Source organism: Oryctolagus cuniculus, chromosome 8 (assembly GCF_964237555.1).
Source record: "Oryctolagus cuniculus chromosome 8, mOryCun1.1, whole genome shotgun sequence".
In the NCBI taxonomy this organism is placed as follows: Eukaryota; Metazoa; Chordata; class Mammalia; order Lagomorpha; family Leporidae; genus Oryctolagus; species Oryctolagus cuniculus.
Genome location: NC_091439.1, coordinates 143,365,023 through 143,390,891, shown reverse-complemented (window position 1 = coordinate 143,390,891; position 25,869 = coordinate 143,365,023). Strand labels below are relative to the sequence as shown.

At 38.7% G+C, this 25,869-nt stretch overlaps 1 pseudogene; it reads right to left on the bottom strand.

The window, feature by feature from the left end:
- Positions 1–19,115: 19,115 nt before the first annotated feature.
- Positions 19,116–25,869, bottom strand: part of LOC138843365 (inducible T-cell costimulator pseudogene) — a 55,896-nt pseudogene continuing 49,142 nt past the window's right edge.

The window sequence follows — 25,869 nt, the reverse complement described above, 5'->3', positions numbered from 1 at the left end:
TTTTTTTAAATAATATGTAATATTACAAAATAATTTTTTTTAACTTTTATTTAATGCATATAAATTTCCAAAGTATGACTTATGGATTACAATGGCTTCCCCCCATACCGTCCCTCCCACCGACAACCCTCCCCTTTCCCACTCCCTCTCCCCTTCCATTCACATCAAGATTCATTTTTGATTATCTTAATATACAGAAGATCAGCTTAGTATACATTAAGTAAGGATTTCAACAGTTTGCTCTCACACAGAAACATTAAGTGAAAAATAATAGATGATTTTTTTAAAATGATGATGAAATCAGATCAGACCTATTGTCATGTTTAATCCCAGTGAGAGTCAAGTTGGGAATTGATAATTTCTTTTTTTTTTTTTTTACAGAAGATCAGTTCAGTATGCATTAAGTAAAGATTTCAACAGTTTGTACCCCCATAGAAACACAAAGTGAAATATATTGTTTGAGTACTCGTTATAGCATTAAATCTCAATGCACAGCACATTAAGGACAGAGATCCTACATGAGGAGTAAGTGCACAGTGACTCCTGTTGTTGACTTTACCAATTGACACTCTTGTCTATGGCATCAGTAATCTCCCTATGCACCAGTCATGAGTTTCCAAGGCTATGGAAGCCCTCTGAGTTCTCCGACTCTTATCTTGTTTAGACAAGGTCATAGTCAAAGTGGAGGTTCTCTCCTCCCTTCAGAGAAAGGTACCTCCTTCTTTGAAGACCTGTTCTTTCCACTGGGATCTCACTCGCAGAGATCTTTTGCCAGAGTGTCTTGGCTTTCCATGCCTGAAATACTCTCATGAGCTTTTCAGCCAGCTCCGAATGCCTTTAGGGCTGATTCTGAGGCCAGAGTGCTATTTAGGACATCTGCCATTCTATGAGTCTGCTGAGTATCTCACTTCCCATGTTGGATCACTCTCCCCTTTATTTACTCCATCGGTTAGCGTTAGCAGGTACTAGACTTGTTTATGTGCTCCCTTTGACTCCCAGTCCCTCCACCATGACCAACTGTGAACTGAAACTGATCACCTGGAACAGTGAGATGGCATTGGTACATGCCACCTCGATGGGATTGAATTGGAATCCCCTGGTATGCTTCCAACTCCACCACTTGGGGCAAGTCAGCCTGAGCATGTCCCAAATTATACATCTCTTCCCTCTCCCATTCCCACCACCATGTTCAACAGGGATCACATTTCAGTTAATTTTCAACACTTAAGAATAACTGTGCATCAATTACAGATCTAAACCAGTCATATTAAGTAGAACAGATAAAAAAACTACTAAGAGGGATAATGTATTAAGTTGTTCATTAACAGTCAGGGCTATGCTGATCAAGCCACTGTTTCACATAGTGTCCACCTCACTCCAACAGGTTTCCCTCTTGGTGTTCAGTCAGTCGTCACCGATCAGGGAGAACATATGATATTTGTCCCTTTGGGACTGGCTTATTTCACTCAGCATGATGTGTTCCAGATTCCTCCATTTTGTTGGAAATGACTGGATTTCGTTGTTTCTTACTGCGGTATAGTATTCTAAAGAGTACATATCCCATAATTTCTTTATCCAGTCTATCGTTGATGGGCATTTAGGTTGGTTCCAGGTCTTAGCTATTGTGAATTGAGCTGCAATAAACATTAGGGTGCAGACCGCTTTTTTGTTTGCCAATTTAAACTCCTTTGGGTAAATTCCAAGGAGTGGGATGGCTGGGTCGAACGGTAGGGTTATCTTCAGGTTTCTGAGGAATCTCCAGACTGACTTCCATAGTGGCTTGACCAGTTTGCATTCCCACCAACAGTGGGTTAGTGTCCCTTTTTCCCCACATCCTCGCCAGCATCTGTTGTTGGTAGATTTCTGAATGTGAGCCATTCTAACCAGGTTGAGGTGAAACCTCATTGTGGTTTTGATTTGCATTTCCCTGATTGCTAATGACCTTGAACATTTTTTCATGTGCCTGTTGGCCATTTGGATTTCCTCTTTTGAAAAATGTCTATTGAAGTCCTTGGCCCATCTCTTAAGTGGGTTGTTGGTTTTGTTTTTGTGGAGTTTGTTGATCTCTTTGTAGATTCTGGTTATTAACCCTTTATCTGTTGCATAGTTTGCAAATATTTTTTCCCATTCTGTCGGTTGTCTCTTCACTCTCCTGACTGTTTCTTTTGCAGTACAGAAACTTCTCAATTTGATGCAATCCCAATAGTTGATTTTGGCTTTGACTGCCTGTGCCTCCCGGGTCTTTTCCAGAAATTCTTTGCCTGTGCCAATATCTTGAAGGGTTTCTCCAATGTTCTCTAATAACTTGATGGTGTCAGGTCGTAGATTTAGGTCTTTAATCCATGTTGAGTGGATTTTTGTGTAAGGTGTAAGGTAGGGGTCTTGCTTCATGATTCTGCACATGGAAATTCAATTTTCCCAGCACCATTTATTGAATAGACTGTCCATGCTCCAGGAATTAGTTTTAGATCCTTGATCAAATATAAGTTGGCTGTAGATGTTTGGGTTGATTTCTGGTGTTTCAATTCTGTTCCATTGGTCTATCCATCTGTTTCTGTACCAGTACCATGCTGTTTTAATTACAACTGCCCTGTAGTATGTCCTGAAATCTGGTATTGTGATGCCTCTGGCTTTGTTTTTGTTGTACAAGATTGCTTTAGCTATTCGAGGTCTCTTGTGCCTCCATATAAATTTCAGCACCATTTTTTCCAGATCTGAGAAGAAGGTCTTCGGTATCTTGATTGGTATTGCATTGAATCTGTAAATTGCTTTTGGGAGAATGGACATTTTGATGATATTGATTCTTCCAATCCATGAGCATGGAAGATTTTTCCATATCTTGGTATCCTCTTCTATTTCTTTCTTTAAGGTTTTGTAATTTTCATCGTAGAGATCTTTAACGTCTTTGGTTAAGTTTATTCCAAGGTATTTGATTGTTTTTGTAGCTATTGTGAATGGGATTGATCTTAGAAGTTCTTCCTCAGCCATGGCATTGTCTGTGTATACAAAGGCTGTTGATTTTTGTGCATTGATTTTATACCCTGCTACTTTGCCAAACTCTTCTATGAGTTCCAATAGTCTCTTAGCAGAGTTCTTTGGGTCACCTAGGTAAAGAATCATGTCATCTGCAAAGAGGGATAGTTTGAGTTCTTCCTTCCCAATTTGTATCCCTTTAATTTCTTTTTCTTGCCTAATAGCTCTGGCTAGAACCTCCAGAACTATATTGAATAGCAGTGGTGAGAGTGGGCATCCCTGTCTGGTACCAGATCTCAGTGGAAATGCTTCCAACTTTTCCCCATTCAATAGGATGTTGGCTGTGGGTTTTTCATAGATTGCTTTGATTGTATTGAGGAATGTTCCTTCCAAACCCAGTTTGCTTAGAGTTTTCATCATGAACGGGTGTTGTATTTTATCAAATGCTTTCTCGGCATCTATTGAGATAATCATATGGTTTTTCTTCTGCAGTCTGTTAATGTGGTGTATCACATTGATTGTCTTGCGCACATTAAACCATCCCTGCATACCAGGGATAAATCCCACTTGGTCTGGGTGGATGATCTTTCTGATGTGTTGTTGCATTCTATTGGCGAGAATTTTATTGAGGATTTTTGCATCTATGTTCATCAGGGATATTGGTCTGTAATTCTCTTTCAGTGCTGCATCTTTTTCTGGCTTCGGAATTAAGGTGATGCTGGCTTCATAGAAAGAATTTGGGAGGACTCCCTCTTCTTCGATTGTTCTGAATAGTTTGAGAAGAATTGGAGTTAGTTCTTCTTTAAACGTCTGGTAGAATTCAGCAGTGAATCCATCTGGTCCTGGGCTTTTCTTTGTTGGGAGGGCCTTAATGACTGTTTCAATTTCTGTCTCAGTTATGGGTCTATTTAGGTTTTCGATGTCTTCCTGGTTCAATTTAGGCAGGTTGCATGTGTCCAGGACTCTATCCATTTCTGATAGGTTTCCCTGTTTGCTGGCACACAAGTCCTTGTAGTAATTTCTGATGTTTCTTTTTATTTCTGTGGTGTCTGTTGTTACGTTTCCTTTTTCATCTCTGATTTTATTGATTTGGGTCTTTTCTCTTCTTTTTTTAGTTAGTTGGGCCAATGGGGTGCCAATTTTGTTTATTTTTTCAAAAAACCAGCTCCTCGTTTGGCTGATTTTTTGTAATGTTTTTCTTGATTCAATCTTGTTGATTTCTTCTCTGATTTTAATTATTTCTCTTCTCCTACTAGATTTGGGTCTGGTTTGCTGTAGGTTTTCTAGATCCTTGAGGTGAATTGAAAGCTCATCTATTTGGTGCCTTTCCAATTTCTTGATGTAGACACCTATTGATATAAACTTTCCTCTTAACACTGCTTTTGCTGTGTTCCATAAGTTTTGGTATGTTGTGCTGTTATCCTCATTTACTTCCAGAAAGTTTTTGATTTCTCTTTTGATTTCTTCTATGACCCATTGTTCATTCAGGAGCATGTTGTTCAATCTCCATGTGTTTGTGTATGCTCTAGGGATTCCTGAGTTGCTAATTTCCAACTTCATTCCTTTATGGTCTGAGAAGCTGCATGGTATGATTCTAATTCTTTTGAATTTGCTGAGACTTGCTTTATTGCCTAGTATGTGGTCAATCCTAGAGAAGCTTCCATGTACTGCTGAGAAGAATGTAAAATCTTTAGCTGTAGGATTGAAAGTTCTGTATATATCTGTTAGATCCATTTGGGCTATAGTGTCGTTTAAATCTACTGTATCCTTGTTGATCTTCTGACCGGATGATCTGTCTATTTCTGAGAGTGGAGTATTGAAGTCCCCCAGTACTACTGTATTGGGGTCTAAGTCTCCCTTTAAGTCCGTTAATAAATCTTTTAGATAAACTGGTGCCCTGTAGTTAGGTGCATATACATTGATAATTGTTATATCTTCCTGTTGAATTGATCCCTTAATCATGATATAGTGTCCCTCTTTGTCTCTCTTAACAGTTTTTGTGGTAAAGTTTATGTTGTCCGATATTAAGATGGCTACGCCCGCTCTTTTTTCATTTCTGTTGGCATGGTATATCTTTTTCCAGCCTTTCACTTTCAGTCTGTATGGATCTTTGTTGGAAAGATGTGTTTCTTGTAAGCAGCAAATAGATGGGTTTTGTTCCTTAACCCAATCAGCCAATCGGTGTCTTTTAACTGGACAGTTCAGGCCATTCACCTTCAAAGTGACTAAAGATAAGTGGTAACTTTGCCCTGCCATTTGCCAAAGATAAGTTGTAATATATGCTTTGAATTCCCTGTGATCTTTTGCTGTGAGGTTTCCTTCCTTGATTTCCTCCCTTTACCTTCTTTCATATTGATGACCGTGTTTCTGTGTTTCTGTGTGTAACACATCTTTAAGCATCTTTTGCAGGGCTGGACGAGTGGCAACAAATTCTTTCAATTTCTGTTTGCAATGAAAAGTCTTTATTTCACCTTCATTCACAAATGATAGCTTTGCAGGATATAATATTCTGGGCTGGCAGTTTTTCTCTCTTAGTACCTGGGCTATATCTCGCCATTCCCTCCTAGGTTTTAGAGTTTCTGATGAGAAGTCAGCTGTGAGTCTGATTGGAGATCCTCTGAGAGTAATCTGACGTTTCTCTCTTGCACATTTTAGGATCTTTTCTTTATGTTTCACTGTGGAGAGTTTAATGACAACGTGTCGTGGTGAGGATCTCTTTTGGTCGTGTTTATTAGGGGTTCTGTGAGCTTCCTGTGCTAGGATTTCTCTGTCCTTCTCCAAACCTGGGAAATTTTCTGCTAATATCTCACTAAAAAGGCCTTCTAATCCTTTCTCCCTCTCCATGCCTTCAGGAACTCCTAGAACCCGAATGTTGGGTTTTTTAATAGTATCCTGAAGATTCCCGACCATATGTTTTAGATTTCTAATTTCCTCGTCTTTTCTTTGGTCTGACTGTATCCTTTCCTGTTCTCTGTCTTCTAAGTCCGATATTCTCTCTTCTGCTTCACCCATTCTGTTTGTAAGGCTCTCTATTGTGTTTTTCATTTGATCTATTGAATTCTTCACTTCAGTCACTATCCCAGTTTCCTGTTGTACTAGTTGTTTCGTTTCATTTTGATTCCTCCTTAATATTTCATTTTCACGAGAGAGATTTTCTATCTTGTCCATTAAGGATTTGTGTAGTTCCAGAATTTGTTTTTGAGAACTTCTTAATGTTCTTATCAATTTTTTGAGATCTGCTTCTTGCATTTCTTCTATGTCATCATCTTCATAATCTTGAATTGGGGTGTCTTTTTCATTTGAGGGCGTCATAGTGACTTCCTTGTTTTTATTACCTCAGTTTTTGCGTTTGTTATTTGGCATATTGGAGATATTTGGTTTCTTCACTGTGGTGCTTTTTCTTGTTATACTATGACTCTAGATTAAGTGGACTATCTGTTTTTGATGGAGCCTTAGGGCTTGAGATGGGTGTGGCCTGAGAGCTCTGTTTGGTGTGCCAAAGGTGACACTCCCAGGTTAGGCATGGTAAATCTCTCTCTCTCTCTCTTTTTTTTTTTATTCAAAAGGGAAGTAATTCCGCACAGCTGAACGAAGTTGGAGGTAGCTAGCAAGCAAATGATAAACCCACAGGAGCCAGAGATCGGAAGCTCTTTCCCAAGATCCCCACAGGGAATCTGTTCTGCCCTCAGAGTGGGCTCAAATTCTCCTTCAGCCTCCCACTGGGTTGCCAAAGTTACGGAATTGTAGCGTCTCTGGAGAGTGCTCACGTGAATTCCGTGAGTTCTCTCCCCCACCGTCTCTTTTTTCACAGTCTCAGTTCAGTAGCACCACAAATTTACTAGGTCCTAATCTCCTGTTAATTCGCCCCGCCCAGAGTCAGGTTTTTCTGCTAGGCTCAGGGCCGGTGCAGACCTGAGGTCGCTCTGCTTATGACGTATGTCCAAGATGGCGCCTGCTCTTTGTCTTGCTCGCCCTTGAGAGGTGAGCGGAGAGAGAGAAACCCCGTGTCCGTACTAGTCACCTTTTTTTTTTTCTCTCTCTCTCTCTCTTCCAGTTAGCCTTGTGAACTTCCCCCCCCGGGGGTCGTTCCCTCTAGTCTCCTCTCTCCGCTTGCCTGCCGGTGTCTCGGGCTACTGAGTTTCGGCTCACCTCGCGTTCCAGCGCTGGTGTGTTGAGTCTGCCGCTGATGTCCCGAACTGTGGGCTCCCACGCTCTCCACGCAGGTCCGCTGTGAGTCACGCGTTTGGAAGAGTTTCTTCTGCTGTTTCCTCCCCTACTCTTCCTTGAACCTACAGTATCTCCACTTTTATTAAACTATCTCTCCCCAGACTATCAGTGTGCTCCCTTCCTATTCCGCCATCTTGCCGGAAAGCCTTTATGTGTGTTTTACACATTTTGAATATGTGATCTTTTTGTGCTATATCATTTTCAAATAGTTTTTATGAGTTATCTTTTCACTTGCTTGATGGTGTCCTTTGAAAAACAAAAGCTTTTAACTTTGATAAAGTCCTGTTCATTAAGTCTTCCTTTTATTGCTTGTGCTTTTGGTATCATATCCTAAGCCAGTGTGAAGAATATTATCCCTATGTTTTCTTTCCTTTTTTTTTTAAGATTTGTTTATTTGGAAGGCAGAGTTACAGAGAGGCAGAGGCAGATAGAGAGAGAGAGAAAGAGCGAGAGCGAGAGAGAGAGAGAGATCTTCCATCTGCTGACTCAGTCCCCAAATGCCTGCAACAGCTGGAACTGAACCAATCTGAAGCCAGGAGCCAGGAGCTTCTTCTGGGTCTCCCACATGGGTGCGAGGGCCCAGGACTTGGGCCATCTTATACTGTTTTCCCAGGCCATAGCAGAGAGCTAGATCAGAAGTGGAACATCTGAGTCTTGAACTGGCGCCCATATGGGATGCCAGCATTGCAGGCTGCAGCTTTACCCACTACACCACAGTGCCAGCCCTCTTCTGTTTTCTTTTAGCATTTTTTATAGGTCTTTAATCTGTTTTGACTTAATTTTGTATATGCTGTGAGGTAAGGGATTACATAATTTATTTGTATGTGGATAACACAGCATATTTGTTGAAAAGATTTTTCTTTCCTCCATCAAATTATCTTGGCACCCTTGTTGACACTCAATTGACCAGAAATATATGGGTGTGCTTTTAGGATCTTAATTCTCTTTACTGAACTATGTGTTTATCCTTAGGCAAGTACCTCAGATTCTTGATTACTGTAACTTTTTAGTAAGTTTTAGAATAAGGAAGTATAAATCCTACAACTTTATTCATCTTTCTGAAGATTTCCTGGGGTATTCTGGGTCCCTTGCATTTCCACTTAAATTTTAGGATTGGTTTGTCAGTTTTTTAAAGAAAGTATCTGGAATTTTAATAGGGATCTTTTGAATCTATACATTAATTTGAGGAGCATTGCTGTCAACAGGTCTTTCTGTTTACTTGAAAACTGTTAGATATCTTTACAGTTATTTTGATCTCTTAAGATTTTTTAACATTTTTACTTTAAGGTATAGAAATACACGTTTTTCTTTTAACATTTATTTCTATGTATTTATTTTTGTTGATGCCACTTTAAAAAGAATTATTTACTTAATTTTCAAATATTGTAGCCCATATATTGGTAGCATATTAATATGCATTTGATCTTTGCACAGCATATTGATATATTCTACAATTTGTTGACCCCATTTAATAGATCTAATAGCAATTTTGGCTGATTCCTCGGGATTTTGTATATACAAATTCAAGTCCAGAGTTTATCCATGTTATTGAGTTAATTTCATTGACTACTTCACGTCTTTTGACCCTATCTTCCTGTTCTTATTTTATTCTTCCTTTTTGATGTTACAATTTCTGACTTTGGCCAGAAATTCTTCCTTCATTTATATTTTCAAACATTGTAAATGTACTTCTCTTAACTCTTTGTCAGATGGTTTTTTTTTAAGATTTATTTTATTTATTTGAAAGAGTTTCAGAGAGAGATAGAGACAGAGAGAGAGAGAATTCTTCCATCCAATGGTTCACTCCCCAGATGGCCACAACAGCGAGAGCTGTGCTGATCCTAAGTCACAAGCCAGGAGCTTCTTCCAGGTCTCCCACACGGGTGCAGGGGCCCAAGCACTTAGGCCATCTTCAACTGCCTTCCCAGGTCATAGCAGAGAACTGGATCAGAAGTGGAGCAGTGGAACTAGACCAGCACCCATATGGGATGCCTGCACTTCAGGCCAGGGCTTTAACCCACTGCACCACAGTGCTGGCCCCTGTCAAACTGTTTCAATTAAACTAATTTTACATGGAATGATAGAATTTTCTGACTGTCAATTGTTCATTCTGTTCGATACCTTTTTGTTGTTGTTGTTTAAAGATTTATTTATTTATTTGAAAGTCAGGGTTACACAGAGAGATGAGAGGCAGAGAGAGTGAGAGGTCTTCCATTTGCTGGTTCACTCCCTAATTGGCTGCAATGACCAGAGCTGCACCAATCTGAAGCCAGGAGCCAGGATCTTCTTCCAGGTCTCCTATGTGGCTTTAGGGGCCCAAGGACTTGGGCCATCTTCCATTGCTTTTCCAGGCCACAGCAAAGACCTGGATCAGAAGCAGAGCAGCTGGGACTTGAACTGGTGCCCATATGGGATGCTGGCACTACAAGCAGCAACTTTACCCACTATGCCACAGCACCTGCCCTGATACCTTGTTTGTATTAGATTTTTGTGAATTTTGGTTTGCAGGCCTATTTTGAGTGGGAGGTTTTATGAGCTTAGTGTTCTTTTTATTTGACTTTGCTCTTTACTCCCTATGATGATTTTCAATTACCTGCATCTGGTTCCCTAACATGCCCATCCATAGGTTTTATAATGACAGTTTGATGTTCAACCCAGAGTATTACTGGGTATTGGTTTACACATTCAGCTACTGCATTTTCTTTCTTTTTTAAAGATTTTGTTTGTTTGTTTGTTTGAAATACAGGATAACAGAGAGAAGAAGAGAAAGATCTTTCACTTCTTGATTCATTCCCCAAATGGCCACAGTAGCCAGGTTTGGGCTATACCAAAGCCAGGATCCAGGAACTCCATCCAGACTTCCATCATGGGTGGCTGGGACCCAAGTGCTTGAAACATCTTCCACTGCTACCCTAGCCTGTTGGCAGGAAGCTAACTTGGTTGCAGAGTGTTTGGGACTTGACCAAGCACTCCTATATGAGATGCTAGTATTGCAAGGGGTGCCTTAATCCCCTGCTCCACAACCACAGCCCCCACTGTACTCTATTTCAGTTGAGTAGGAGCCTTGTACCAGTCCTCAATGTCCCATGTACTCTTTTCACAGCCAGCACACTGCAGCCAGCGCACTGTGCTGATCCGAAGGCAGGAGCCAGGTGCTTCTCCTGGTCTCCATGGGGTGCAGGGCCCAAGCACTTGGGCCATCCTCCACTGTACTCCTGGGCCACAGCAGAGAGCTGCCCTGGAAGAGGGGCTACCGGGACAGAATCCGGCACCCCAACTGGGACTAGAACCTGGTGTGCCAGTGCCGCTAGGCGGAGGATTAGCCTGTTGAGCCACGGCGCCGGCCGTCCCATGTACTCTTTCCTTCCCATTTCTATGAAACATATGTTCTTACCTCACTGGAGCCCCACCTCTGGCTACCATCATTTCTCTTTGGATCCAGCATGCCAGTAGCCTCAGCCCTGCACCCTGCTTTGAATTTCTTTTTCTATGTTGGGCCATGGAGGTTTATATCTTATTTCTGAGCCTGGTTATGCTTTTTGTTTTCCATTTTATATTTCATATACAATGTTTTCTGTTTTGAGTAGCTGCTCTACTTCTTATCCAGCTCTCTGCTAATGTGCCTGGCAAAGCATCAAAGGATGGCCCACGTGCTTGGATCCCTGTGCCCACATGGGAGGCCTGAAAGAACCTCCTGGCTCCTGGCTTCAGTCTAGCTCAGTCCTGTCTCTTACAACCAGAGGATGGAAGATATTCTCTCTCTCTCTCCCTCTCCCCCTCTCCTCCTCTCCCTCTCTCCCTCTCTTTCTGTATGTTATTCTGCCCTTGAAATAAAACTTTTTAAAAAAATGAATATATCTCCAGTGGATTTTCCCCCAACTCACAGAAAAATCCTTTCAGTTTCAACTAACAGTTGAATATTTACTTGCTATATTACATTTGCTATGCTGAACATTTTACCTATTTTATTCAATTACAGCAACCCTACAAAATTTATATGATTGTCATTGTATAAAAGAATAATTTGAATCTTAGACTGTTGAAGAAATTGTCAGTAGTCAGTAGAATCAGTATTCAAATGTAGGTATATCTCATTTGAGTCTGTGCTTTAAATCACTTTTTTATGCTTTTTTATGATAATTGAGAGAAGTTTGCATTATATTCTCTTCTCCTTTCTGACAGATTAGTACAATTTAATGATATTTTCATACAAAAAATAAGAAATTAGAGAAGGGAACAGACTGCATGATTTCTGCATTTGTCAGAACTTCAGCTTGTGTTTACTGTAATATAGGAATTCATAATGTGTTTGAGGAACATTCCCTGAACTGCTGGGATTTTTCCTAATAGATTATCATTTATGCTATTGTTAATGTTTAGGAGGTGGTGATGAGAGACTTTGTTTTTCCCCATTCTTCCATTTTTATTAATATGATATTTGTAGATGACTTACAAAGAGGCATACTTGTGATTGTGTGGCTTTGGTATATTTTTTAAATGTTAGATTAATCACAATAACTTTTTACAATATAAAGGAAAGCATCATTTTTTCCAAGTTAATATTTCGGACTCTTGGTATCTGTTGTGCATGCAATCACTCTAAGAAACGAGACAGACATACTTTACAGAAGGGTAAAAGATGGTGAGAGTTGTCATTACTGAACTGAGTAGTATATTGAGAAGTTTTAGCAACATTCCAAGTATAGGAATTTGTGGGTGAAGAATTAAACTTAAATCTCATGCCTTGCCTGCATTATTAACTAACTAAAATATGCCCATTATTTACTTAGTAGCAATTGTTAGGCCAGTAAGAAAAAAAAGGAAGCTATGCAAGCTTCAACCTATACTAGGCGATTGGACTTACAGCTGAAGAATAATAACGACTGGGGCAGGTGCTGTACCTCAATGTGTTAAATACCTGGCCTGCGGTACCAGCATCTGATGTGGGTGCCAGTTGTAGTCCCAGCTGCGGTACTTCCAATCCAGCTCCCTGCTAATGGCCCTGGGAAAGCAGTGGAAGATGGTCCAAGTACATGAGCGCCTATACCCTCATGGGAGACCCAGAAGTTTCTGGTTCCTGGCTTTGGCCTGGCTCAGTCCTGGCTCTTGCAACCATCTGGGGAGCGAACCAGAGGATGGAAGGTCTCTCTCCCTCTCCCACTCTCTGTCTCTCCTCCTCTCTCTTTATAACTCTGCCTTTCAAATAAAATAATAAATTTTAAAGAATAATAATGACTGTATAAGAGTAGTGCTTATTTAAGTATGCAAGAAATCAAGAATTAAGATAATGAGTATTACAGTCAGGTAATAAAAAGAACACGTGTGCATGCTAGTGCTTTACTAGGCTGATTATAAATGAGCTTTTGTGTTAGCTTGGAGTGAAACATTGAAGGAATACAATTTTAGTTAGATTGCTAGTGATGAAATAAGTAAGGAAGTATAGAATAATTCTTAATGGGTTGCAACTCTTTGATGAAATGAATTTCCTCTATGCCTTTCCTCTAATTGTGGAGAGGGTTTATTGGAAATCGCAAGTTTGAGCTACTCAGACTGTATTCCATGTATCCCATTTCTCTAGGGCCAGCTCAGCCCTTCATCCTGTCAAAGCAGATAAAATAGAACAGGTTGCAATTTGCTATAGAGGGGTCTTGGGATGAAGCATTTTAATGTCTATAAAGAGTAGGCAAGACCTTTATTTTTAAAGACTCCCATGGAACATTTCAAATGGCATGGATATTTCTTGGTGCCTTTGCCAAAATTAATGGATTTGTGCTACGGAATTGGAGGAAAGCTAAGCATTTAGGCCTGCTTATCAACCATTAACATCTTACTAAGTTTATTTTAGCTGACTTGCCCTAAAACTATCACATATTTGAGTAAATAATACCTTGAAGAGAAAGTCCATTAATTTTTAGAACTGTGTCACTTCAACATAGGAAGAATACAGATTTACAAAAATATCATTTTAAAAATTAAGAATCATGTGTTATGGTCAAGATAATACATCAGATTGGTATAGTTTGACCATTGTTTTTAAAATTTTTGACTCAGTCTGAGATTGAATTGCCTTTATGATTTCAAATAGCTATTCCAGCCAAGAACCCTGATGAAGAGATGGCACAGAGTAACTGGAATGTAATAAAGTGCCAAGTATGAATTTTTGGATTGTTCTCATGCTTTGAGAATAGGAGTATCTTAAGACTTGATAAAATGGTGCAATTTTATATTTCCCATTTGACTACTTTAAAAGGTTCATTGTCTTTTAGTTAAACTATAGAGGGGAAGAGCAGAGATTAAAAGATGTAGTTCTTAAAAGGGGATGGCTTTAACTGCAAGTTACATGAGTGACGACACCCCACTAAAACAAGATGCAGTGCAGCAACAAATATTTTTCATTGAAGGCTCCTCTTTTCTGCAGTAATTTGGAGTTAATTGGTGCAGCTTCTCAATACAAGACTTTGTGTTTTATGTTCTTTGATTCTTCCTTCTATCTCTTCCCAGCTGCTCTTTTATCTTCCCTTTCATGTAGTGCAATACAGCTTAGGCAACTAGATGTAATAATGATGTAAACTAGTTTAGGTGAGAAACTTAGATCAGCATGCAGATAGCAAGAAAACAGTGCACACTAACCATTGCCAATTTGTGTTTGCTTAGCCTTTGCTTGGACTGTGTACATGCTAAAACTATAGGTTCCCATAAAATCAATAGATAATGCTAGCAAAACTATTATCACTCTCTCTTCAGGAAATTGGCTAATAACAGAGAACCTCATGAAGTTTGGTATTAAATAATTTTAAGACTTGCGAGAATCTTTCCTCTACTATCTTACATAACTGAATAGAAATGTAGAGGTATCAGGCAACAAAAGTGTGACTATCAATGTAACTATAGAACTTCCCATCTCTATAATGTCACCTTAGGGTGGTATGGGATGGGGAATACCCAAGAGACTAAAGATTGGTTAAAAGTGAGTGAAAACTGGCAATAAGAAAATGCCTACTGAACATATGATTGGAGCCAATTTATGAAAATCTATGTTTTATAAGTGTTTTCCTACCATTATCTTTGCAAAACAGATAATGAACTTAGAAATAAAGTAATATTGGGTTGTAGTATTAGCAAGATAAATGAACTTTCATAAAATTACACAGGAAAATATGTACACATTATATACCTTATGCCATATCTAAGCTCTTTGTCTCATCCTTTGCTCAAATATTGCATATCCAATGGGTAATATATGTATTTATATTTAGTTCAGAACCCATTACTTTTTTTTTATTTTTTATTTTATTTTATTTTTTTATTTTTGACAGGCAGAGTGGACAGTGAGAGAGAGAGACAGAGAGAGAAAGGTCTTCCTTTGCCGTTGGTTCACCCTCCAATGGCCGCCACTGCAGCCGGCGCACCGTGCTGATCCGATGGCAGGAGCCAGGATCCAAGTGCTTTTCCTGGTCTCCCATGGGGTGCAGGGCCCAAGCACCTGGGCCATCCTCCACTGCACTCCCTGGCCATAGCAGAGAGCTGGCCTGGAAGAGGGGCAACCGGGACAGAATCCGGCGCCCCAACCGTGACTAGAACCCGGTGTGCCAGCGCCGCAAGGTGGAGGATTAGCCTATTGAGCCACGGCGCCGGCTCCAGAACCCATTACTTTTATTACTACAATATAATAAAAATGAAGTCAAAGACACATTGCATACTGATTTCCAAACAGATGGTATATAGCTGGAAAATAGACTAAAGCTATAATAAAATGGGAAAAATGGGTTCATGAAATTAAAAGAAAGCTTAAAATACTCAGGGTGTCAATGAATAACAAAATATGTAGTAACCGTGGGAGATGATGGCTTTATTTGAAGTGAGGGGAGGGAGGAGAAAGCTAGAAGGAGGCAAAAACACAATTGGGTCTAAAATTGAATTTCTCTGATAAGGCATTTCAGAAGCAGCTTGTCTTATTCACTCAGCAGCAAAATAATCATATGCACTTTAATAATCTTTATTTCACAGGAGCGCATTGCCAGCGTAACAGAATGTAAGCAGAGGAACAGCACCTTGCAGATCACAAAGGCAAATTTATGGAAAGAAATTTCACTGAGTTTCCCTTTTTCTTGCCAGGGTAATAACGGCTCTTATTTTTCCTGCACTATTTAATAATCTCACATAGACATTCTTTTACCTTTCCCTTTTTCATATCTGTTCAAACATGGACTATAGCATAAATCAGGAACTGTCAAGCTCAGTGGGCTAAGCAAAAAGCAGATGTTATATCTTTAGCATTTTTATATAATTATTTTTATTGCTATTTTACCACTGTCTCCAACCCTTCCAACTTTATTGTTGTTTTCTTCTCTCCATAAACCAATCTGATGATAATATTCCAAGAAAGAGGGCTTAAGGTGGGAATTGGTATTCAGCTATATTAATCTGTATTTATTAACTAAGCTTGCTTGCATGAAGATTTTAAGGAGGAGATGATTGCAACTGAGGCATTATTTTTAGAAGGAAGTAAATTGATTTGTAGCAAGTGGACTAAAATGCATTTAGGCCAGAAATGCATTTACTGCAAAAATAATGATTTCTTTATACTCATGAACACACACTCAAATATACATACACAAGGGGGGAAGTTAGAACCAAAAGGAAGCAGAGTTAGGTTCTTTCAGCTGTCCGTAGGACACAGAATCTAATAAATTGGCCTTTTTTAATATTAACAAAATGCTACCTCTTAGTTTTAGCATGTCCTCTGAATGCAAATCTGTGTAGTTTATATAGTTCTTTCTGTGGGTATGAAGGAAAAGTATCATCCACAAAGTAAACTGTGCATGGTTTCATCCTAACATATTCTGAACTTTGATAAGATTTATTAAAATGTAATTTTTTGAAATTATTCTTTCTTACCAGGTAAATCTTGCACAAATACCAAAACTTAAATTCATAAAGCTACCCTAGAAATAGTTAATGGCAAAAGAAAAAGTAAAATTTGAAAATGCCAAGCAAAAACATGTTAAAACAGCAAATTACAGGAAAAACATTCCACAGTGTTGTAGCTAGTGTGTTTCTGATGCTCGTGGAAATGGGTCGTGTTGAAATACTAAGATTTCTGATATTCAAGAGGAATTCCAAACCCAAATGCTGTGGAAGTCAAAGCCTGATTCTCATTAAGCACAATTCAGAGTTCTAGAGATTTTTAAACCCAGCAGACTCTATTTTAGATTGTTTCTCCATATTACAAAACTATTGATTTAAAATCGGCTCCTGATTTTCATTCTACATAGAGTCACTTTATTTGGGGCTTTCCGGGAGCCACTATCTTCTTTGATGGAAAATCTATTATTTGACCTATCTGATGTTAATTATTTCTTAATAGCCTATGAGTTCCATAAGATAGTATTACCAGAAAGGCAGATATCCCTCTCCTTGAGTTCTTCTTGACCTGTAGATTCTTTAAGGAGAGTCCGCTGTGGAAGAAAGATTATTGGTTTTGTGAAAAGAGTAGCGTATCTGTTTTCTTGGGATTTGAGCCTTTATCCCTGCTACATGAAAATCATCAACTCCACCACATTTTTAATTGTTATAAAGATGAGCATGTGGCTGCCAATAAAAGCTTGGAGATAGGTGAATACAGGTCAAATGGTGATCTCACTTCAGCTGTAAATATCTTGAAATCATCTGCTGATAGGGCAAGCATTTAGCCCAGGGTAAGATGCTGTTTATAATGCCCATGTCCCATACATGCCTGAGTTCAAAGCCCACCTGTGGCTCCTGACTCCAGCTTTCTGCTAATGCAGACTCAGGGAGTCAACAGTGGCAGCTCAAGTATTTGGGCTCCTGCCACCCACATAAGGTTTCTAGACTGGGTTCGCAGCTTCTAGTTTTGGTATTGGCCAAACCCTGGCTGTTGGGACATCTTAGGAGTGAACCAACCAAAGGGAGCTCCCTGTCTATATGTCTTTCTGCCTCTCAAAAAAAAATCACCTGTCACCATTTGGTCTACCTCATTTAATAAAAAAAAATAATTATTTTTCCTTACTTGAATTTGAGGCAGTTTTGGAACCACATGAGACAGAATCTTAAAATGAGACTCCTTATTTATGTTAGCTGAGGCACTAGACAAAGGGTTTGAAGGTGAGAGAATAAAACATGATCTAGTTCTTACACGAGGAGGAGGAGGAAATGAGTTACATGATTTTCAAGTTATTTAATCATGTCAAGTTTATAAAGGATTGGGAGTGTATGAGTCAGGGAATAGACTGGTCTTCCTGTCAATAAAAGCAAAAACAAAAACAAAAACAGAGACTAGCTACTGTGCTAAGTGTCCTATCACACTTCCAAGGGGAAGGAGTCAGGATGCAACAACTCCCTTCATATGATCAGGAGAGAGGGGCTTTCAGAAGATTATCTGGGGAGCATAAATAGTGACTCCTGCCATGTTGGACTTGAATCTGACTCATGCCCGAGACTGATTGGCCACATGTTTTGAAAGTGGAATGACAAAGAGATGGCTTTTTTAAGTGACCTGTATTCTTAGAGTTTGTAAGAACAATTGTTGCTTAAGTTTATGTCATGGAACAGAGGTGGTCCATGTGCACAGGAGAGATGATACAGATTGCCTTAGACCCATATACCTGACTAGAAAGTGCCAGTGATGCCAAAAGTCAAGTGAATTACCATCTTTTCTAGCATAGTAAGTGAAGAGAGAGCTTAACTAAATCAGATTATCTGCAGGTAGCTGTCACATCCTATTTCTCCTGTAAATGGTCAGCCTGTATTAGGATTGAATCGGGAAAAAAAGGTAGCTATAATTTTGATTATTGAAAGTTTTTATTATTTTACTAAGATTAGATGTGCCCATGGTGTATTTTGATTATCTGTTAGTGAAGAAAAACATCAACTCTACCCTAAATTTCATGAACAGACATGGGAAGCCCCATAGAATAAATTAAAAGACATTCTGAATGTCAACAGTAAAGTTTCTTTATAATAAAGAAGTTTTGCTTTTTCAGCCTAATGAGTGTGTGTGTGTGTGTGTGTGTGTGTGTGTGTGTGTTGGAAAATGGTGATCTTGAAAGAATAGAAAAGTTTGGTGTTGGTAAAAAAACATTGCCAATTTGATCCTTTTGATCCTCAGATTATTATCTCTGGCTCTGGGGCCAGTAAATCAATGCTTTATTCTTGGCCCTGTCCATACTTTAGTGAGAAGATACTAAAGTCAGACAAAAATCACAGTTATCAGGAAGATTTTCATTAGATTATTTTATCCATGTAATCTTTTCTCTTCTTTAGAAGTCCTTCTACAGCTTTACTTGTTCTGATATCGCCCTACTTTCTGTTTTTGCCCAGAGCTCAAGTAACGGAATCAAAATCAAGGAGAATTGATTAACCTAAAAACTCAATCAGATTTTTACTAAGTATCTGAACGTTCCAGATAGTATTTTTTAAAAAGATTTATTTACTTATTTGAAAGGCAGAGTTACAGAGAGAGGCAGAGGCAGAGAGAGAGAGAGACAGAAAAAGAGAGAGAGACAGAGAGAGAGGTCTTCCATCCGCTGATTCTCTCCCCAGATGGCCACAATGGCCAGAGCTGAGATGATCTGAAGCCAGGATCCAGGAGCTTCTTCCTGGTCTCCTACATGGGTTTAGAGGCTCAGGACTTGAACCAGTTTCTACTGCTTTTCCAGGCCATAGCAGAGAGCTGGATTGGAAATGGAGCAGCCGGGATTTGAACTGGAGCCCATATCGGATGCTGGCATTGCAGGTGGCGGCTTTATCTGCTACATCACAGTGCTGGCTGTGCTTTAAAGAAAAAAAAATGGCTGCTTTAAAGAAAAAAAATAAAAGAATTGTTTTACTGCCTTGCTAAAAGTAGGCCTAGACAAAGGGATTCCTTCCCAGTGAGGTCTGTTTGTTGAGTGCATATGAGATGGGCTTTCTATAAAGCTAGTTGCATGGAGGTGTTTGTTCTGAGAAAGCAGCAGCACCAAGGAAATCTGTGCAAATCCTGCTGGCTTTTAGAGTCACTGGTCCAGAATGAACAAAACATGAGCAGGAGATGGATGTGGTCCTATCAAGTCAAGTCGGACTCTAGTCGAGGAAACAAGGGACTCTCACTTCAAGTTGAGGGGACCTGACCAATGTGTGCCATGCCCAGGTGCCTGAGAGTTCTGTCAGTGCAGATTTTTTAGCTGTGTTCACTGCTGCTATGAACACGTACTCATTATTTGGGTCATGCACACTTGATTGATATTTCTCTTTTGTAAGCTGTAAAATAAATATGCATTCAAAAATGTAGACTACTGCAAAAGCTGCACATCCTGTGGGTAACCAGAACTTCACCTGGCAACAGAGCTTGTGATTCATAAATATGCAAATATTCTCCTCTGAGAATCTCTACTTGAAAAGGAGGAGGGTCAAAAATTGATAGTTTGCAGAAGTAATAGCTGGCATGAGAACTGTCCAAATTATATAGGAAAAAAGAAACTGTTGCTGCATAATTGATATTGACAGAATTTCAGAGCCTTAATGGACACCATGTTTCCACTCTCCTTTGTCTGCCTGAAGTCACAGAGGACTTGTCTCCCTGTCAGCAGCTGCATTTTGAATTGCAGGACAATCTTGGGGTATTTGCATAAAATTTGAACACCTCCATTCTGAAATGTAAACATCTCATACTTGGCAGAGTCATTGATGTCTCCTTAAAGCGATTCCAACACAGCCAAGGAAAGGTTCAGGTGTCTGGAGTTCTCTGCTGAAGACCTCACTGCCAAGCCCCATCTTTGGGCTTTAAAAGCTGTGGCAGGGGCCAGCACTGTGGTATAGTGGGTAAAGCCACCACCTGCAGTGCCAGCATCCCATATGACTGCAGGTTCCAGTCCAGGCTACTCCTCCTCCGATCCGGCTCTCTGCTATGGCCTGCAAAAGCAGTAGAAGATGGCCCACATGGGAAACCCAAAAGAAGTTCCTGGCTCCTCATTTCGGATTGACGCAACTCTGGCCATTGTGGCCAAATGGGGAGTTAACCAGTGGATGGAAGACCTCTCTTTCTCTCTCTCTCTCTCTCTCTCTCTCTCTCAGACTCTCCTTCTTTCTCTGTGTAACTCTTTCAAGCAAATAAATGAATCTTTTTTTTTAAAAAAAGCTGTGAAAGACTAGTTACAAATACTGACAAATTTTCAGATTCCCTTAATTGATACCATCTTTAATTTACATGTACAGAAAAGGTTGTTTTTTAAATGTAATTATAATGAGCTACTTCTCAGCAATTTCCCTTTTATCTCTGTCATTTTATTATAGTTCTGACCAAGCTACTGATTTTTTTTTCACAGTAATGACAATATATTGTATATCGTAAGGTGTGTATCACTTTTAAACTTTCTTTTCTTTGAATTTAGACATATCACTTATGAGCATCTTTAGTATCTTAGCTGAAGGCAGTACTTACACTGTGAAGCTGAGTCACCAGCTTCCTCAGAGTTCTATAAGTTGTCCTGATGATGTTCATATACAAAATTTTTCAGGGCTATCTTTGTCCAATGTAGTCATTCACAAGTACCAGGTAATATACTTAGTACATTTCTTGATTATTATGGAACTTTAAATTTCACTAGATTTAAAAACTAACATATTTTGAGCTAATTCTAATAAGCAGCGCAATCTTTGACTTACAATTTTATTGTTTTTTAAAAATATTTCTTTTTTAATGTATTATAATAGTCTATTTTTCACTAGCTTTCCCATTATCTCATTGCCTGTCTATTACGGCTCCTACTGAATTACTCCTTTCTACTCACAGTCATCATTTTATTTAATAAAAATCCAACATGTTTTTATTACTGTCTTTAAGATTACCATCACCTGTATTTTTCTTTAATATCCCAGTGTATTCCAGACCTGCCACTGTGAATTTATGGCCATGTTGGTTAAGTGTTCATTATGAGGTCATGAACTCCATCAAAATTCTCTAAGTTGTGCTAGCAACCGTCATGCACACATGTTTTCAGAGACATTTTAGACCCACATGATAGTCACTCTTTTCAGGTACTATATTAGGTTCTTTTCAGGTTCTTTTTAATATTTCATGAAATTCTAAACTTCCTATTAATATATGAAAGTTTCAATAGAATGAGTTAAAATCCATCTATTTTAAAGATTTCTCTGATAAGTGTATGATCTTCATTTGATTTACATTTTGTGAAAATTATTTCATTTTCCTTTTTTAAGGTAATTATTATCATTTCCAGTAATTTCCCTCATATTTGCTTGTCATTCTGCTATTACTTCTAGAAAATAATTGTTACTTACCCTGGTCACAGTGTATTTTATTTCATAACACCTGGATTCTCTTTTTATGTATTTATTTTGTGTGTGTGTGTGTGTTTGAGCTTGTATCACCCATGTGTATCCTTGGTATCCCATTTAAAGCTAATTAACCACTGTGAACTTGAGGCCATCTTGGTTGTATTTTTTTTTTAACTTTTATTTAGTAAATATAAATTTCCAAAGTACAGTTTATGGATTACAATGGCTCCCCCCCCATAATTTCCCTCCCACTTGCACCCCTCCCATCTCCTGCTCCCTCTCCCATTCCATTCACATCAAGATTCATTTCCTTTTTTTTTTTTTAATTTTTTTGACAGGCAGAGTGGACAGTGAGAGAGAGAGACAGAGAGAAAGGTCTTCCTTTTGCCATTGGTTCAGCCTCCAATGGCTGCCATGGCTGGTGCTCTGTGGCTGGCACACCACGCTGATCCGAAGGCAGGAGCCACATGCTTCTCCTGGTCTCCCATGGGGTGCAGGGCCCAAGCACTTGGGCCATCCTCCACTGCACTCCCAGGCCATAGCAGAGAGCTGGCCTGGAAGAGGGTCAACTGGGACAGAATCTGGCACCCTGCCTGGGACTAGAACCTGGTGTGCCGGCGCCGCAAGGTGGAGGATTAGCCTATTGAGCCACGGCACTGGCCAAGATTCATTTTCAATTATCTTTATATACAGAAGATCGATTTAGTATATATTAAGTAAAGATTTCATCTGTTTGCACCCACACAGAAACACACAGTGTAAAATACTGTTTCAGTTCTAGTTATAGCATTACTTCACATTGGACAACACATTAAGGACAGATCCCACATGAGGAGTAAGTGCACAGTGACTCCTGTTGTTGACTTAACAATTTGACACTCTTGTTTATGGCATCAGTAATCTCCCTAGGCTCTAGTCATGAGTTGACAGGGCTATGGAAGCCTTTTGAGTTTGCCGACTTCAATCTTATTCCGACAGGGTTGTATTTTGTTTTTAAAGAAACTTTCATTGGCCACAAAATTGCATAAGTTTTTCTGACAATTTTCATGTATACAATTTTTCAGAGACTTCTTAGGCAAATTTGGTCATTCTCCTTTTCCAAGTATCATATTTGATGGCAATTATGAATTTTTCCAGAACTATGACATTTATCTTTGATTTCTGAAAGTGTCAATAGTTTAATTCAAGTTACTGACACTTTTCCTTCATGGTTATAATGGTATTTGATGTGGATTTTTAAATTTTGTGAAAATTTTTAATTTATATTTCTTCTTAATATATTGTAATTGTTTAGTTTTCAACAATTTCATTTATATCTGTTGGTCACTCTATATTGCTCCTACAAAATTTCTCACATCTTTCAAAGTGATCATCATTTATTTATTTCATATCATCTGCATGCTTTTTCATCTGTTTTATAAATTATAGTTAATACTAATACCTGTATATTAACATCCTAGTGCAAGTCAATCTTAGCAGTAGAATCCCATGGCCATCTTGGTTGGCTTTGTTATTATGAGGTCCCCAACTCCATCACAATACTACAACTGTTCCTGGCTACCATATTTTACACATATTTTTAGAAATATCTTAGACTCATTTAATAATTCATCATTTTCAAGTTTTTTTTTACTTTTTCTGGACTTTATGGAATTTTAACTTTCTCTTTGATTTTTAAAGGTTCTAATAGAATATTTCCAGATATAGACATCTTTCCCTCAAGATTTTTGAGGTACATTACAAATTTCCCCATACCTCTGGCCCCTTATGCTCTAATAATATTTCATATCATTATACTTATATACTTATCACAATTAATGAACCACAGCTATATTTCTAAACTTTTTAATCCAAATTTCTTTTATCTCTTTCACCCAGCCCAGTGTCTGTCAATTAACATTCTGTGTTCAGGATAAGTTTTTCTTTTAATATTAACTTCCACATGCAAAGGAGAACAAGCAGTTTTTGTGTCTCTGAGTCTGGCTTATTTCACTCAATGTTATGTTCTCTATTTGTAGCACCCATTTTGCTACAAATGACAGGACTTCATTCTTTTCATAGTTGAATAATAGTTCATTGTGAATATATATCCCATTGTCTTTATCCATTCATCTTATTAAGCATATTTGGTTGATTCCATATTTTCGTTATTGTGAACAGTTCTGCTATAAACATGGTTGAGCAGAATCTCTTTGATACAATGAGTTTAAATATTTTGGATAATACTCAGTGTTGGGATCATTGGAGCATATAGAAATTCTATTTCTAGATTTCTAGGACATCTCAATATTGTTTTCAATGGTGACTGTATAAAGTACACTCCTGATAACAGTGTATAAAATTCTAGTTTTTCTATATCCTCACCAACATATTAATGCTTTCTCCTTTTTGGATAATATTCATTGTGATAAGGGTGAAGTGATATTAATTTGCACTTCCCTGATAGCTAACATTATTGAGCATATATGTGTGTGTGTGTGTGAGTGTGTGTGTTGATCATTTGCATTTATACTTTTGAGAACTGTCTATTCAGGTCCTTTGCTCATTTTTTAAATATGTATTTATTTATTTGAAAGTCTGAGTTACACAGAGAGAGGAGAGGCAGGGAGTCAGAGAGAGAGAGAGGTCCTCCATCCAATGGTTCACTCCCCAATTGGCCACAATGGCTGGAGCTGTGCCAATCCGAAGCCAGGAGCCAGGAGCTTCCTCTAGGTCTCTCACACGTGTGCAGGGGTCCAAGGACTTGGGTCATCGTCCACTGCTTTCCTAGCCAATAGCAGAGAGCTGGATTGGAAATGGAGCAGCTGGGTCTCGAACTGGCATCCATATAGGATGCCGGCACTTCAGGCCAGGGTGTTAACCTGCTGTGCCACAGTGCCAGCCCCTCTTTGCTCATTTTTAAACTGGTATCTATAGGGATATGGAATACACTTTATGTGAAAAACCTCATGAAAATCACTCATAGAGTTTTTATTTTCTCATTTATGTTCAAATAACATGTTCATGGTGCTGAATGCCCCTCATCATCCTCAAAGAACTGAGACTGGGATCTCATTAGTACCCATGATGGTGGATGCAGCTGTATTCTGCGCAGAGCTGTAAGGGAGGAAGCAAAGGCAAGTTCAGGGACCAAAAGGATTCATGACAATGGATAAACTAGATCGACAGCATAATATATAATTATGTATCTTTAAAATTATGAGATTAAACTTTTATATATACATACTTAAATAAAAGTTAATATGAGCTTTTCAAAAAAATATATGGATATACTCTCATATTAACCCTTTGTTGGAGCTTGCAAATATTTTCTCCCAATTTTTCAGACTTCTCTTAACTCCCTGATTGCTTCTTTTGCTGTGCAGAAGCTTCTGAGTTTGATATAAATTCATTTGTCTAGTTCTTCATTTGTCAGTGTTTTGGGGGTCTTATCCAAGAAGTCATCATGTTACACAAATATCTTGGAGAGTTTCCCCTTATATTTTCTTTCAGAAAGTTCAGAGCCATAGATTAAAATCTTAAATTTAGGTTTTTGATCCACCTTGAGTTGATTTTATATATAATGAGAGGTTAATACCACACACACACACACACACACACACACTTTAGTTTTGAAGAACTGTTTATTGAAAAGACTACCCCTTTTTAAATGTACATTCTATAGAACTTTGGTCAAAAATCAGTTGCCTGAATGCACATGAAGTGATTTCTGGACATTTTATTTTCTTCCATTGATCTATTTGACAATTTTATGTTATTACTGAAACTTTGTAATATGCTTTGAATTAGGTACTATGATGCCTTGACCTTTATTGAAAAATGAAATGACACAGATTGCTAGGTACAAGATCAATATAGGGCTTGGCATTGTGGCATAGCATGTAAAGCTACTGCCTGCAAAGCTAGCATTCCACATCGGTACCAGTTTGAGTCCTGGTACCTCCATTTCTGATCCAGCTCCCTGCTAATAGCCTGGGAAAGCTGTGGAAGATGCCCCATGTTCTTGGACCCCTGAACCCATGTGGGAGACCAGAAAAAGTTCCTGGTTTCTGGCTGGCTCTGGCCTGGCCTAGTTTAGTTGTTGTAGCCATTTGGAGAGTGAATCAGTAGATGGAAGATTCTCTCTCTCTCTCTCTGTGTCTCTCCTCTTTCTCTCTCTCTCTGTAACTCTGCCTTTCAAATTAATAAAGAAAAAAGTTAAAAATTATTTTAAATGAGACATATCTATCTATCCATCTAATCAACAGAATTGCTATGTACAAAGAAGACACAAATAGGAAACAATTTTAAAGGACACAGACAGACTAGAAAATGAATACCCATACAAGAAATGAAACAAGGAAGGACTAATCTATGTAATATCTTCAAGTGTTA